The sequence below is a fragment of the Temnothorax curvispinosus genome, unplaced genomic scaffold (assembly GCF_003070985.1).
Source record: "Temnothorax curvispinosus isolate PA1 unplaced genomic scaffold, ASM307098v1 QBEX01007285.1, whole genome shotgun sequence".
NCBI classification, from domain to species: domain Eukaryota; kingdom Metazoa; phylum Arthropoda; class Insecta; order Hymenoptera; family Formicidae; genus Temnothorax; species Temnothorax curvispinosus.
Window position 1 is genome coordinate 1,679,409 of NW_020217065.1, and position 14,208 is coordinate 1,693,616.

At 32.6% G+C, this 14,208-nt stretch overlaps 1 protein-coding gene across 2 annotated transcripts in view; it reads right to left on the bottom strand.

Moving 5' to 3' along the window:
* LOC112456856 (calsenilin-like) overlaps window positions 1-13,629 on the bottom strand; it is a 93,258-nt gene extending 79,629 nt beyond the window's left edge. For both annotated transcript variants that reach the window (XM_025019618.1, XM_025019616.1), the window contains exon 1: window positions 13,546-13,629. The gene's annotated coding sequence lies outside the window, so the exon portion shown is untranslated. The remainder of the gene's footprint in view (window positions 1-13,545) is intronic.
* Window positions 13,630-14,208: the final 579 nt, after the last annotated feature.

A 14,208-nucleotide genomic window follows, 5' to 3' on the forward strand; every position in this document is an offset into this window, starting at 1 on the left:
CAAAGAGAAAATTAATTATCACAGTGCAAACGACACGCCGTTTCACGCGCTGAAAGGAATATTATTAGTTCCAATTACAAGAAGATTGTTGAAAAAGAATATATATGTATTTTTCTTTGTTACACGTAATAATATTATTACTTGACGTTCATTCATACATTACTTATTATCTTTGCGCACATTTGCCGTTTTTACATCGATGCAGTTTATTTGCTCAAGAACTGCAGTTTAAATTTAAAATCTGTGCAAGCTTAATGTATATACGTGTGTGTGAAAGACTTGTTTCTTGTTTTGTGATTTTGTTTGTGCAGAATAGAATGAGTTTCCCTTTACATTGGTAAATTTATACATTTCAAAAGATGTTTATAATCCACTTTGCCAAATCAATTAAAATAGCAAAACATGTTTAATACGATCGAAGCTCAACACTTATTTTGCCAATTATTAATTAGTAATTAATTATTATTAAATTATTAATTTTACAAATTCAACAATTTCTAAGATAATTGAGAATCAGAAGTTTGACTGTGTTGTAATTTTCGTAAAAAAATAATTAACTATTTTGATCTTAAAAAATAATTAACTTTAAAATTAAAATAAGAGAGACAGTATTCTGATTTAAACTTAATATTGTAATTCTAATTGAGTACCGAGTGATATTACTAAACAGAAATTGAAACGCATCGTTGAATAATGTACTAATAATTTAAGCATTAATTCAATGTATAGCTTTATTAATAAATTCAATCTGTAATTTTAAACACAATGCTCGATCGCATAACTACGCATTATACGTAGAAATATCATATTAGCTAAACATAATACACAGACACACACACAAAAAGCGATTCAATAATTTGTAATTATTGAAGATCGGATGTGTTTTTACAACTAGTTAGATATTATTATTATAATTTTTCTAATTAAATTTTATTCTAATGTCAAATTTTACTTTATTTTTTGTAAAAATCAAAACAAAGAACGCCTAAAATAAAAATCTTAATTATTGTTTTTATGGAAAAAAATATTTATTCAATTCAGTCAATTAAACAAAATTGATTGCTAATTTTATACGTGAAGTGAAAGTAGAACGTCAGAACGACACCTTGGCGATGCTTGAATTCCCCATAAGCCCGATAAATCGAGAACGTTTCCAGGCTCTGGAGAGAACGCGGCTCATCCCGGCTTCTCATAAATTCCCAACATTCACGGTACGACATTTACGTGGGCGCAAGTCTGCTCGAAGTTTTGCTTCGCGGTTATGCGGCTCGCAACGTATATGCGAAATTTTCCCTTAGATGCATTATGCTGTCTTTGTGATATGACCGTTCGAATCTGATATTATAACAATTTTTCTTACAAAAAAAATATAGATAAGTAATTCAGAGAATATAAAGACATTTAACGCATACTAATCTTAATTTGTTTTACGTGTCAAAAAATTATTCTAATTTGCATTTAAAAATTATGTAAATTATACTTGTTTGTTACATTTTTAGGATAATTACATATTTAAATATTACTTTAATAATATAGCAAATAAAATATATTTGTTACTATTAAGAGTTAAAAATTTGTAGAAATTAATTATATGAAAATATACATGCTATATAGAATATCTTGTACGTTTGTTTTTACCATATCACGTCTTTCGCAATTTTTCTTAATAAAATAAATTATCATCACATTTTATAGATTTTATATTATGCGATTTTTCGTGTGCTGCATATGTCATATGTCATATTACAAAAACAGCTTGCAGATTATTTAATTTTCTGAAATACAAAACGTTTTAACTTTTTAATTCTTTATAATCGTGGAAATAAAAAGAATCCTTTGGGAGAGCTCATTTTTTAAATCTTTTTTGTGATAGGTCTCATATACTGTCGTATCTCGTATCGAATGATATTTACTTGATGTCATGTGCTCGCAGCTTACGACCACCGTGTCGATGTGAACAAAAGAACGGATATAAATCTGTAAAATCAATACCATTCGTGCCCCACTGTCGATACTAATTGTGTGTTACGCGGTGTACAACGCATCCTCTCGTATAATACACAACACCACAGTGAATTAGCGAAGATTACAGTGGCCATCGGTTGTTTGTTTATGAGTATCACGATCTCGGACTATTTTTTATTTCGAACACGTATGCTATCGCGCCGTTCTGCTGATGATGGTTTGTTACCGGCGTAATGAAAACACCATCTGGTGCCATTTTGTGTGTTGCCATAAATAACGACCCGAATCTATTGCAGCAGGTAAGATTCAAGCAATGTGGTTGAAGTTGAAGTTACGCACGTAACAAGTTACAACAGATATACTCGTAATGTATGTAATTGTGTCGACGTATTTCAATACGGAATTGCAAGTGAAAACTTCCACTTTATTATTCCTTCCAATATTTATTCGCCAGGCACTGAAAAACGTTTGCACATTTACCTCTGTAAAAGCGTGGTCATTAAAACCGAACGTATTTCCTGCATTTCCACTTATTGTTAGCTGTTTGCTCAGAGCAACATCCATTCAGAAGGACTGGTTGAAAAAAATATACGAACAGCGACAAACACAAAAACTCAATAATCACTTTATAAACTTTCACCAAAAAAAAATAATGTCATTTTTGGACTTAATAATTTTTCTTTGTAATTTTGTATTATACTTAATAGAAAGTGCAGGGAAATAATTCAGATATCATTCAAGTCAAAACATCACAGTCATAAAATTACACGACAAAAGATTAGCTACTGTAGCAAATTTAGTGACACCTAACCTTTTTTTGCAGCGAGAGCTATACTTTTTACAATGAGAGCTATAATTTAGCAATAATAATTACAAAATCTTTTGTTCTCGCTGCAAAAAAATGTTAGCTGTTCCTATTTTACAACTAAATGCTCTATAGTAGGTAAGCTAATCTTTTTTTTCCGTGTATGTATTTAATTAATTAAAACTGTTTCATCAACGTTTCAGTTATAACATTAGCATAACATAAAAGAATGATAGCAATATATATGTTTCTAAACTAAGTTTATTTTGTATATCACAAATGTCTTTGTTTTAAGTTAATAATGTTAGAATTACTGTTTTTTTAATCAGTATATGCTAATAAGCGTTTTCGTCGTCTAAACTATTCTGACTTTCTTTCTAACGAGTCAATATAATCAAGTATTTTGCATGGCATTTGAATATTTTGCGAATATTATGATACTCAAAGTTCTTCGTTTACGATAATAGTAAAAAAGTTTTGTTTTGCATACTAATACTACGAGAACGCATAGTTTTCACATGTGCACCTGTATTTTCTTTCTTAACGATCATATATTTCACCGATTTTATGGTAAAAAATACAGTTTTAAATGTACAAAAATCTAAATGTAGGACAAAATAAGTTTTAGTAAACTTTTGTAAAATTCAAACTTTTTGTAACATAAACAAAATTTTCAATGTGTTCAATTATAACTGTATCAAGGTTTTAGTTTTGCCGTGGTTTTACGTCCTCTACATATGTTATATAATAATTGGAAAACAATTTTTTACTAAACTAGATACCACAGACGCTTCGCGCGCGCTATCTAGCTTTAACATTATGTTATTATTATTACACTATTAACTCCTTGATACACACAACAGTCAAAATATACGATGACAGTTGCAAATAAAGTAGAGAGAGAACCAATCGGCATCGCGGAAAGCGACAACAATAAACTTCGACTTCGACAATGTCCAAATAAGAGTGGAAATATCTGTCATTAAAATTAAATAGAGTTTTGAATAAATGTTCCTGAGTAGTTTTGTAAAAGTTAGATGAATTAATCTTTTAAGAGAGTAACATTTCAAATAAGTAAATGAAGAATAGAGAACTCTGCATTTCAGCTGATAAATTCAATTCGCAAAAGATTCACGAGGCGAAATTTCAATTACGTTTCATACTTAATTAAACTTTCGATCGTGAAACGTTAAAATCTATGGAAAGTTTCGTGCAAGAGAAAAGAAATGCCATTCATCATCTTCTCAACGCGAGAGCCATTCGAAATTGACAAGACCACGTGTAATATATAGTACGAAATTTACGCAGCCATTAAAAAAGTTTAAGATTTATAGGCTGCCTCGGTAATTAATAGGCGTCGCGATTCAATACGTGTGACCTGGTATCTTGAATAACACCTTTCCGATACACGAACGTGACGGCAACGTATCACCGGCAATGTATCCTATGTGCATTTGGATAGTTTGGAATTTTTGCTGATTTTAAACCGAAACGATATTTCTTTGTGAAAATTTCTCTCCGTGTTGCCCACCCTCGCTTTATCGCCGTTTTCTTTACTCATCAGAGAACAGACCCTTATCTTCGTACTAAGTACGCTCGGTAAAATACAGAAAACTTATAACGCCACCTCATTTATTGTTCCTAACTTTGTCCTGGAATGTATAATTTATGCCTTTCCCGTCGAGAATTCCATGAATAAATACGATCCCCTTCGGATCTTAAAACTATGTTAACAATAAGACTTATTAACGGTCATTATTATTTGTGCGCAGAAATGTGTTGACGTTTGGAACTAAAATTAATGGATTAAAATTCTGTGAAATTAAGACGAGAGTTTTTATTTCAATAATTTTTGTTCTACAAATGTAACTCGAACAATTTATGTATAATACAATCGTACAAAAAATAAATTTCCAGCAAAAAATAATCTGATTTTATGTGTATATTTTAAATATACAAACCAAATATCACATATGAATTGCAATTAATTAATATTTACTATTGAATTTTAACAACACTTTTTCATATATTCAAGGCAATCGAGTTGGTCAACATTAATCTCGGAAAATTATAGCTACAATTTAATTACAGTCATAATCGATATAACATTTTGCGGTAAAAACTTATTTTCATCCATTATTTATAATGTTCATAATGCACTAATAACAAAAGAAGAGAATTCTGTGCGTTGATATACGCATGTTTGTTTAGGCAATAAATGTATGCGTTCATGCAATCAATCATACTTTTGCGGATTTCTGTTGAAAATGCCTTAATGAAATCTTTTATGGAAATCGCTGTTGGAGAGAGTAGGTTTACTTCCATATGTACACAATGTACACATGCCTATCACCTATCACTGATCTTATCTTCGTAATGCACTTCCCGTGCTCGTTAATCATTGCGCTTTATTATAAGCATATACATATACAGACATTTTGTTCATTTATTAGACGTTGCAGTTATTAAATTCTTCTATAATATGAATGAAAAAGGTTTTAATATCTTGCAAAAAAAATTATTTTTAGCTCCTAAATAATTTACAAAATACATGCGGTAAAAAAATTAAACTTTTATAAAAATTACAAATAAAATATAAACGAAATCTATATTTTATTAGATATATTGATAAAAAGTCTTCATACGCACGCGAATTATTGACCAATAAATATATTTATAGACGTGTTAATATAATATATCACAGCTTATCAATTTATTGGATCTTATCGCAGCACACGAAGCTTTTAAATATATGCGAGAAAGTGGTGCATGCATATTTAGTCAAGTTAGGCTGGACCACCTGTTACGTTGTTCCTTCGTACAGTATTTATAATCTTCTTTTTCCAATATATGCTAACATATTAACCGAAGGGTCTAAATTCATCATCATCTGTCACTTTTTAGCATCTTACATTAAATTCAAATGCGTCGACTTGTTTTGTATGTCTTTTCAGTTATTTTGTATTGTCTATATGATATATTGAGATAAATAATGCCATGTGTATGTAGTTTTCATGTGCACGAAGAAGGTAAATTTATCATCATTTATATTTCCATTCTATATTTCAATTGTAGTATATCTAAAATAGAAGCTTTCTTTATATCAAGTATAAATGTAATCTATAATCTATATGCACATATGTTGTAATGATAGAAGCTAAAAAAAACTTAATGCTTTTATAGAATACGTTACTAATGATTCTAATACAATACAATACATAAAATATTGATGATATAGAAATAGTATAAAACAATAGTTTCATAGAATCGTCAAATTAAATATTTTCATTGATACATATTAAAATATGTTGCTTGGAATTTTTCAAAACAGTACAAAGTATTAAATTTTTAATAAGGTATTCTCGAGAACATAAGACTTTATGTGCAGAGAACATCATAATTTATTAACATTCCCTCGAATAAAAAAGTAAAAGGGCGACCTGTTTCCTACAGCATGTGAAAAAATTACGTACCAATTTGCAAAAGCGTAAATGTCACTGACAGATATAAATGACCGCGAGCGTCTGGAGAGAAACAGAACGTACGGCGGAAATATCTTATGAAATCCTGAAGATTTTCAGTTTCAAAAGAGGCTCCCGTAACAAACGGGATTCATAAAGACCTGAGATATTGGCCTTTACTTCTCTCATAGCTGCTCCACGAGGGCTGCTGGGTGGAAAACCGGAAGGGCTGAAAGGAAAACTTTAAATCGACCTGATGAGGCTAATCAGAAATGCAACGATCGACTTCGAGCGAGAAGCGAGAAGCAAAACGTACGCTGTCAGGTATGTTATTAATTACATAAAACCGCCGAAGTACCTCGTTACAGAGTTTAATTACATGACGTGAACGCAATGCACGTGACAGCCCGCTAAAACGACGTTTAATCGGAAATATTAATGATGTGTACCAATACCAGACGAAGAACGATGAATATGCATGTACGTACCATAGGCATGTATAGCCATGGCCTGACGTTGATAATGCCTCCGTGTGATCCGCAGGGATTTATGCACGTCGATGAAAACTCCGGAAGACGGATAAAAAGCATCCGCTGACGTGTGTACATATTTTTTTCCTTGACTTCACAAAATTATGTTGGATAACAGCGCGCGCGAGAATAATCGCGATGGTCTCCGGAGCGCAGCATGCATAGATAATTAAACGCTGCTAATGCCCAAGCCAACAGTGTGTTATAAATAAAACTTACGCGTCGGTGAGCAAAAAAGAGAACACCGCGTAGTTGCAAGAAAATAAACGGGAGAACAACGTCCGAGATGCAGCGGATAAAATCTCTGCCAGTGATTCACATTTCTGTTATGCTTTCTCTATTTTTCCTTTCTCTCTTTCTCTCTCTCCCGATTCGTCCATTTGCCCATCGTTTTGCTTTACCTCTTTCCGCTTCTGCCTGTTGTTTCTATTTCTTATCGAAGCGGTGGATCCTATGTGGAATCGTCTACGAGAATCCCTCTAAATCTTTAAGACCTTTCGGAAACTTGGACGTCTTAACGATGTCGATGCTGCACCGACGAACGGAGAACAGCCAATGTAACCAAACAAAGACCGTAAGATCAATAGATTCGCTTCGTGTTCTTATCGAGTCTTGCTAATTTCTAGAGCGGACCGTAGTTAGTCGTAGACTAACCGTCATCAGCTTCAAGTGAACTTTTTACGAGAGAGACGAACGGGTAATGCGTCGCGCACGGAGCGCTTTGTCAGAAGTACGTAGCTTTTATGGATCATTTACTCGAATGACCGAGCGGTACGTGCTTTACTGCGTTTTTACTCTTCTTATATTTTGTTATTTTTGCTTTACGGCGTAGACAACCGACGCAGACATGTTCCCCATTGTCTCGCTGACTTTATGTCATAGCCTATAAAAGCTTTAATTGGCAATTCGCAGACTGCTCGAAATGGCAAATGCGATCGTTTCCGTGTATCGAGTTACGAAGGCATAAAACGTAATCTAATCTTTCGTAAATTCTTTCGTCAATTTTTTCAAGTTTAATTTTCATTTTAACACCGTTCTTATACCATTTTTTTCTTTTATTTACAATATTTTATAATAAAAATATGATCACACGAGCAATATCTCGCTTGGATGTTATTTCGATATAAATGCATATCAAGAAATCTATCGGTGTCGATTTAATCTGAAACTACTTAATCCATAATTATTACAAACAATTGTGCTTTTCCTGCATAGAGATTATATCCAAAATTTACTTAAAATATATTAATAAAATATATTAAATAAGCATTATTTAATATATTTACTTTTTCCAAGATAGTTATATCACGGTGATAAAAAAGTCATTGCATACGGAAATGTAATATTCTGACCTTAACGGAACAGTATCAATCTATTTAATATTCAGGAAATATACATATATATCACAGTCCATTGTCGCGTTTCATCAATCGATGACATTTTGTGCCAAGCCGGGACGAATTTTCATGTAAATTACGACACGGCGTAATGACACGACCCGATCAAATCAATAGGCATTAATTGAAATAGAAGCAAAGCAGACCGATCAAGAAGCGTGACGTCTATTGCATTATGCAACACGATGAAGACCGGAACATTTAGCCGGCGCGGCGGAATATATGCAAAAGGCGTAGCAAAACAACAGTCTGCGCAGAAAAAGGATTCTTTCTTCGCGCAGAAACTTTCAAATAATTCCCGTTTTATCTCCAGCAATTGGCGATGAATATTTTCCCCGAGATACAAATTTCTTATTTTTCAGGAAAACAAGATCATAAATACATCTCGGCAATGTCTTCATTGAGTAGCCGTGTCCAATCCCGATAGGATATTGAGGAGCAACAACTGCAGTAATAACATCCTTATTTCGCCCCAGAAGAAGATGCTGCTTTATATTTTTAGTATTTTGTAGAAATTCGAATAAAGGATACAATACGCCGAGTATAATATTTGCAATCGTTTGCAATTTTATTATAGAAATAATATATTACAAAGTTAATATTTTTTTTCCAATTGTCATGGAGTAAAGTGAGCTATACTTTTACATAAAATCCATCGTTATAATTTTCATGTTCTTTTACTATACAGTTTTAAATCAATTTATATTTCGTAAAAATCTTGCAATCTTTTTGTTAACTACTATAATCCAAAATAGAAATTTATTCAATGTAGTATTTAATATTCACATAATTATTATAGAAATTAAAGGCCATATTATTTTTAAACGAACTTAATATAAGATCATTTAACATTCGATACACGTGCGTGTGAAATACGTAAATACAATTTACGCGCAATTTAAATCTGTCAGCTTTCCAAATATAAAGCAAAATTTGATCAATGTTATACACATGTTCATGAGAACAATAATGGAAAATGCTTTATATGTGCAGATCGATTCAATCTAAAAATAAGACAAATTTAATTCTCCCTAAAGGGGAAAGGAATTAATAAATAGTCAAAAATAAAAGCTTGATAACTGATTATGTCGAAAAAATGATAGAAATAATAATTAAAAAAGCATGATTGAAATAAATTATGCGAGATTTTCGGTTAAATGCTAAAAAATCTTTTGCACCTACGGTTAATTCTTAATCCATCGTTTATTAATTCTGTAAATCTCATATACGGCAGAGTGGCTCATTTCCCTCAGCTAATTTCCAATCCTTCGATAACGTTAAATTATTACTCTAAATTACATAATCCAAATTGATAACCCAGGAGAAACTTGAAAAGCGGATCATATTATCAATAACTTAGACTAAGCGCGTTAGATACCGGATAAAGCTTTACAGAATTTTTGATTTAAAAAAAATTAATTAAGTCAAATTATTCTTATTTTAATTTTTTAGATCCCATATTATAATATATATAGATTATTATTTTTTATTGTTGTTGTTGTTCTTGTTGTTGTTGTATAATATCTATATTTAATTTAAACATTATCTAATATTAAAAGAAAATATAATTAATAAATATATTTATGCTAAATTATCTTTTAGTAATTTTTCTTAACTCTGAAATATTTTACTATTTGAATATATATATTTCAGGTATTAATCAAGATATGCGCGAAACCCAAAGAGATGGCTTTATTTATTCGGGAAATAGTTTACAGATTAACATCATGCTCGAAGGTATTCTTCAGAAATTGAATTTCTCTTTACCCAAGTAATGTCACCTGCATACTAAAGCGATCTGGGTCATACGATAATAATCTTTTTTTGTAAGGGAATCGTTCAAGTGATATATAGAAAGCAGAAGACGAGCGGAGGATATAGAAAGAGATTGAACAAATCCAGACTCGCTATTAAAAATTAAATTTGCGATACCGCTTTCAGAACCTGGCCCTGATCCGATTCGCTTTTCTCGATCGATTCGATCGTAAGTGAAAACTAAGTAAGCTCATCTCTTTTTAAGGGCGGTAATTCTGGTTCTGTTTCTTCTTATCAGTTCAAGCGCCCAAACCTATCATCGCAAACTTCCAAATCGATTAACAACATACAGCGATAAACAACTTCTATCTTCTGTATCAGCTATACATCAGAATACACATTATAGACATTAATAAGAATCTCTTGACTTTCTACGGTAATTAAAGTCACGATACAAACAATAAAATCTTCGAAGTCATCGCACATGCAATGTGGACTGCTGCACTTTGTGAATTTTTCTTTTGCACGAACGAATGTAGAGTTCAATTAAGCCAGTTCACTAGCGCAAAGGAAAACACAATGAAGCAAACAACAGGAAGGGCTGCTGACAATTAAAATATTCGATCGAAATAGGGGAGGAAGTATGAATTAGCTTTGTCAACGGCGCGCGGGTGAATTATAACTTTTTCAATAATAACCCGTCGATTCACTCTCCGATCTGCTTTGTGATGCTCATGGCCTTTGACCAGAAAATCCCCGTTCTTTTCTCTTAGTCAATAAGCTGACGTCACGAATTGGCTACATCACGTTTTTGAAACAGCTGTCGTGTCCCATCGCAAACTTTTGATTGAAATAACAAACTGCGAACGTGCTAGAGGTGATTTCTTCAAAATTTTGCATCGATAGCGAAATTCATGTCTTTTCGATAGCAAACTTCATCGAGCGAAGTTAGATGAATCAAGTTTGGACAGCAGGGAGATGAGCGGTCCAAAGCAGCTTCAAGAAAGTTTCTGGCTTACTCTCGGGATCGTGCTTGCCAACCGTCCATAAAATTACCAGCCACCTCATAAAAATGAGTCAGGACTGGACATTTGCACTTTAAGAACGTAAGTAAAATAGTAGATTTTGGTGAAGTTATTTAAAAATATAAGGCAATGTTTTCGCATATTTTTTAAGCTTTTGATAAAGAGATAAATACGATAAGATTGTTAACGAGATTATTAAAAAGACTGGGTCAGTTTAGAAGAAAATGTTAACTTCGTACATAACGCGGATAGAGTCTTATTACGAAATAAAAGTTTTGCTATACATTGATTTTTTGTATAAAGTAGAAATTCTGTATAATATATGTATTATGTATACCTATAGAAAGTAGATAAGTTTAGGTATCCTGCATATAAATCAAAATACGGTAATTATATAATATGTACATATGTCAATCCGATTGATGATGCATAAGAGTAATTCGTTAATGTGCTTTGGTGGCGAAGTGCTAATTTGTAAACCAATCTTACTCGCCATTCATATTTGATTTCGTAAATGGCAGAACTCTCCAATTAGCAAATGGATTTTCTGCAGCAAATACGATTGTGTGAAGCCATAAAGCGGCAGAAACTTTCTATGCTAATGTGTTGGCTAAAATGTGTAGCTTATTAATAATATTCTCAAACTTCGAATAATCATGAGAGTACACTAATAAATACAATAAGCATAAATATTGCATTATTATTTTGTACACGAAATCATAAATACAAGAAATTTCAATTTTAGTAATGGTTGATTCTCCGACAGGAAACTCTGCCTCTCTGCATAATTAAAAAGCTACCGTGACATTAGTATTATATTTAAATCTAGAACGATTTAATTATGATTATGATCATTAATATGATTTTGACGATATCAGCTGCATTTGTTTATTCCACTTTTCTATCTTTTCAATACCAATGTATCTTTGCACATTTTGTGCATATTTGATATACAAATATGATACATTCTAGAATTTAATACGACAAAAATGCGAGTACATACATTATGAAGTTATGCTCGGTTGCATTGATAAAAGCATTAGCAAAAATATTGAAGATACATGATGAATATTGTATTGTACAAGAAAATTGATGAGAATCCCATTCATATCAAAATTCCGACAAATTCCGACGTTTTGTTAATTTATTAAAACTCATTCTTTGTAACAAATCCACATATATTGTAAAAAGAACCGATATTAAACGATTTTCAAGACAATCTGATAAGTATTATTACGTATATCTACTTATAAGTAGATATTATAATTAGAAATTAAAATATTTTTACTTGCAATTACGGCGAAGTAAATGTTACTTATTCGGTTAAAATATTTCATTTTATTAATGTTTTTTTTATATTTGTTTCTATTGCTCGTTAATAAATGATTTCTTTTTTCGTGTTATAAGATTTATTATCCAATTAAAATTTTTATTTTCTTAATACAAAACTAGATTTATTAAAAAATGTTTAATTTTTATATAAAAAATTATTATACAACCAAACATAACAAAACATCTTAATGCACATATGTTGAATTATTATCTTTTGTCCTATTTTTATATTGTAAATATTTAATAAAAGACGCGTACTATCGTGAACTTCTCAGCTTCAATCTTCAGTAAAGGTCTAGTAAATTGAAAGCAGATTAATCCTTCTTAGATTAAGCTTTCCTCTTAAGATTACAGCAACATGTACGGTACGAAAGATGAGATATAGATGTGCGCATAAAGTTGTGGACGCTATTGTATAATAAGTAGGTATCTTTATTGTTCTGTATTTTCGAGAGAATTATGGAATACTTGTTAGTTATCGAAAGTTTATATAATTTATAATATCAATATTTAACATATAGAAAAGAAATTGATAGCACTAAAATCGTATTTCTTTAAAAATGCAAAATATGTATATCTTTTCAAGCACTATTTTAAATGTTTATAAGAAAAGTCAATAAATAGTCGTCTATTACAAATTATTAAAATAATTAATACAGGTCATTATAAACTAATGTAAAAGAAATGACTTATTAAGAGTTGAATTAATTTTTACTCAACAAAGTGTGTACTTTATATCACAGTTTTGCAGTTTATAAATGCAGTGTTGCTGCATGAAGAAGCTGTCATTAAATCTTGATCGTTTTGTTTAGCATTTTTTTTAAATCTTATTACGTACAAAATTGGGAGAGTTTCGTTAACATGGATGATAATGTGAAATCTTATTTCTTTCTTTTGAGGATAAAACAAACTCGCCGGCTTTCCATTAGCAAGATGAAAGCCGGAGAGGACGTGTGGCAATTGTAATTATAAGGGTAATTCGCGAAGTAACACAAAATTTTGACGAAGATGAAAGAGAAGCGGATTACGTGTGCTTTATCGCGTTGTGTGATGAATTTCTCACTAATGCGACGTAACATTTCTAGACTGCGACATTGAAGATAAACGCGACCATCTGAGCGCGGTGTAACAAAGAAATACTACGAAAGTTGGAAAGTTTTGCCCGAACTTCTACGTAACAGCTGCTGTCGCACAGAACGCATCGCAAGAATTCCACTCTTTCTCTGTATGGATCAGATCAGATACGCGACACTATCTATCAGCCATTATACTCACCGATGAAAGTGTGGGATATACCGTCGAGGTATCGAGGATCGACGAAGAGATCGATAACAAAGTGTTCCCGAACTGATCTGAGATCGCGGCAGCGGGAATTACGAATCGACTTGAAAATTCCCGTGTGCGGAAAACGAACGGAAAACTCTGTTGTCTTTTTGAACAAGAAGTGTGCGTGTGATTGCGTGTCGGGGCGCGGACTGAGCGACTGGGAGCACAGTCGTCTCCGGTTGTCCCACCCCACGGGTTTCCTCAACACCATCCCCTACTCGGTTCATCCCCCTCATGCTTTCACCCCCGCCATGAAGCTCCAAAGCTCCCAGACCCCCACACCCCCGACACTTCCAGTACCGTCCGTCGTCAGCGCCAACGCCCTTGCGCACTAGGGACGTCTGCGAAGCGTGGCACCTCCGGTCGGTCCTTTGCCACTCGACACCACGAATTCTGTTTTCTCTCTCGGCGTTCATCCTCGAATCTACTCCACGCTTTCACCTGCCATGTCTATCTTCCAACACCTGTTCCTTTTTTCCAAATTTAATCCTCTCCTCAGTTTGCCGCGAAGCACTTGTCGAGAGAACGGAGTCTCATGGCACCGCGTAATAGTCGACGCAGGGTGCGCGTCTACGTACTACTACTACTACTACTACTACTACTACTATTACT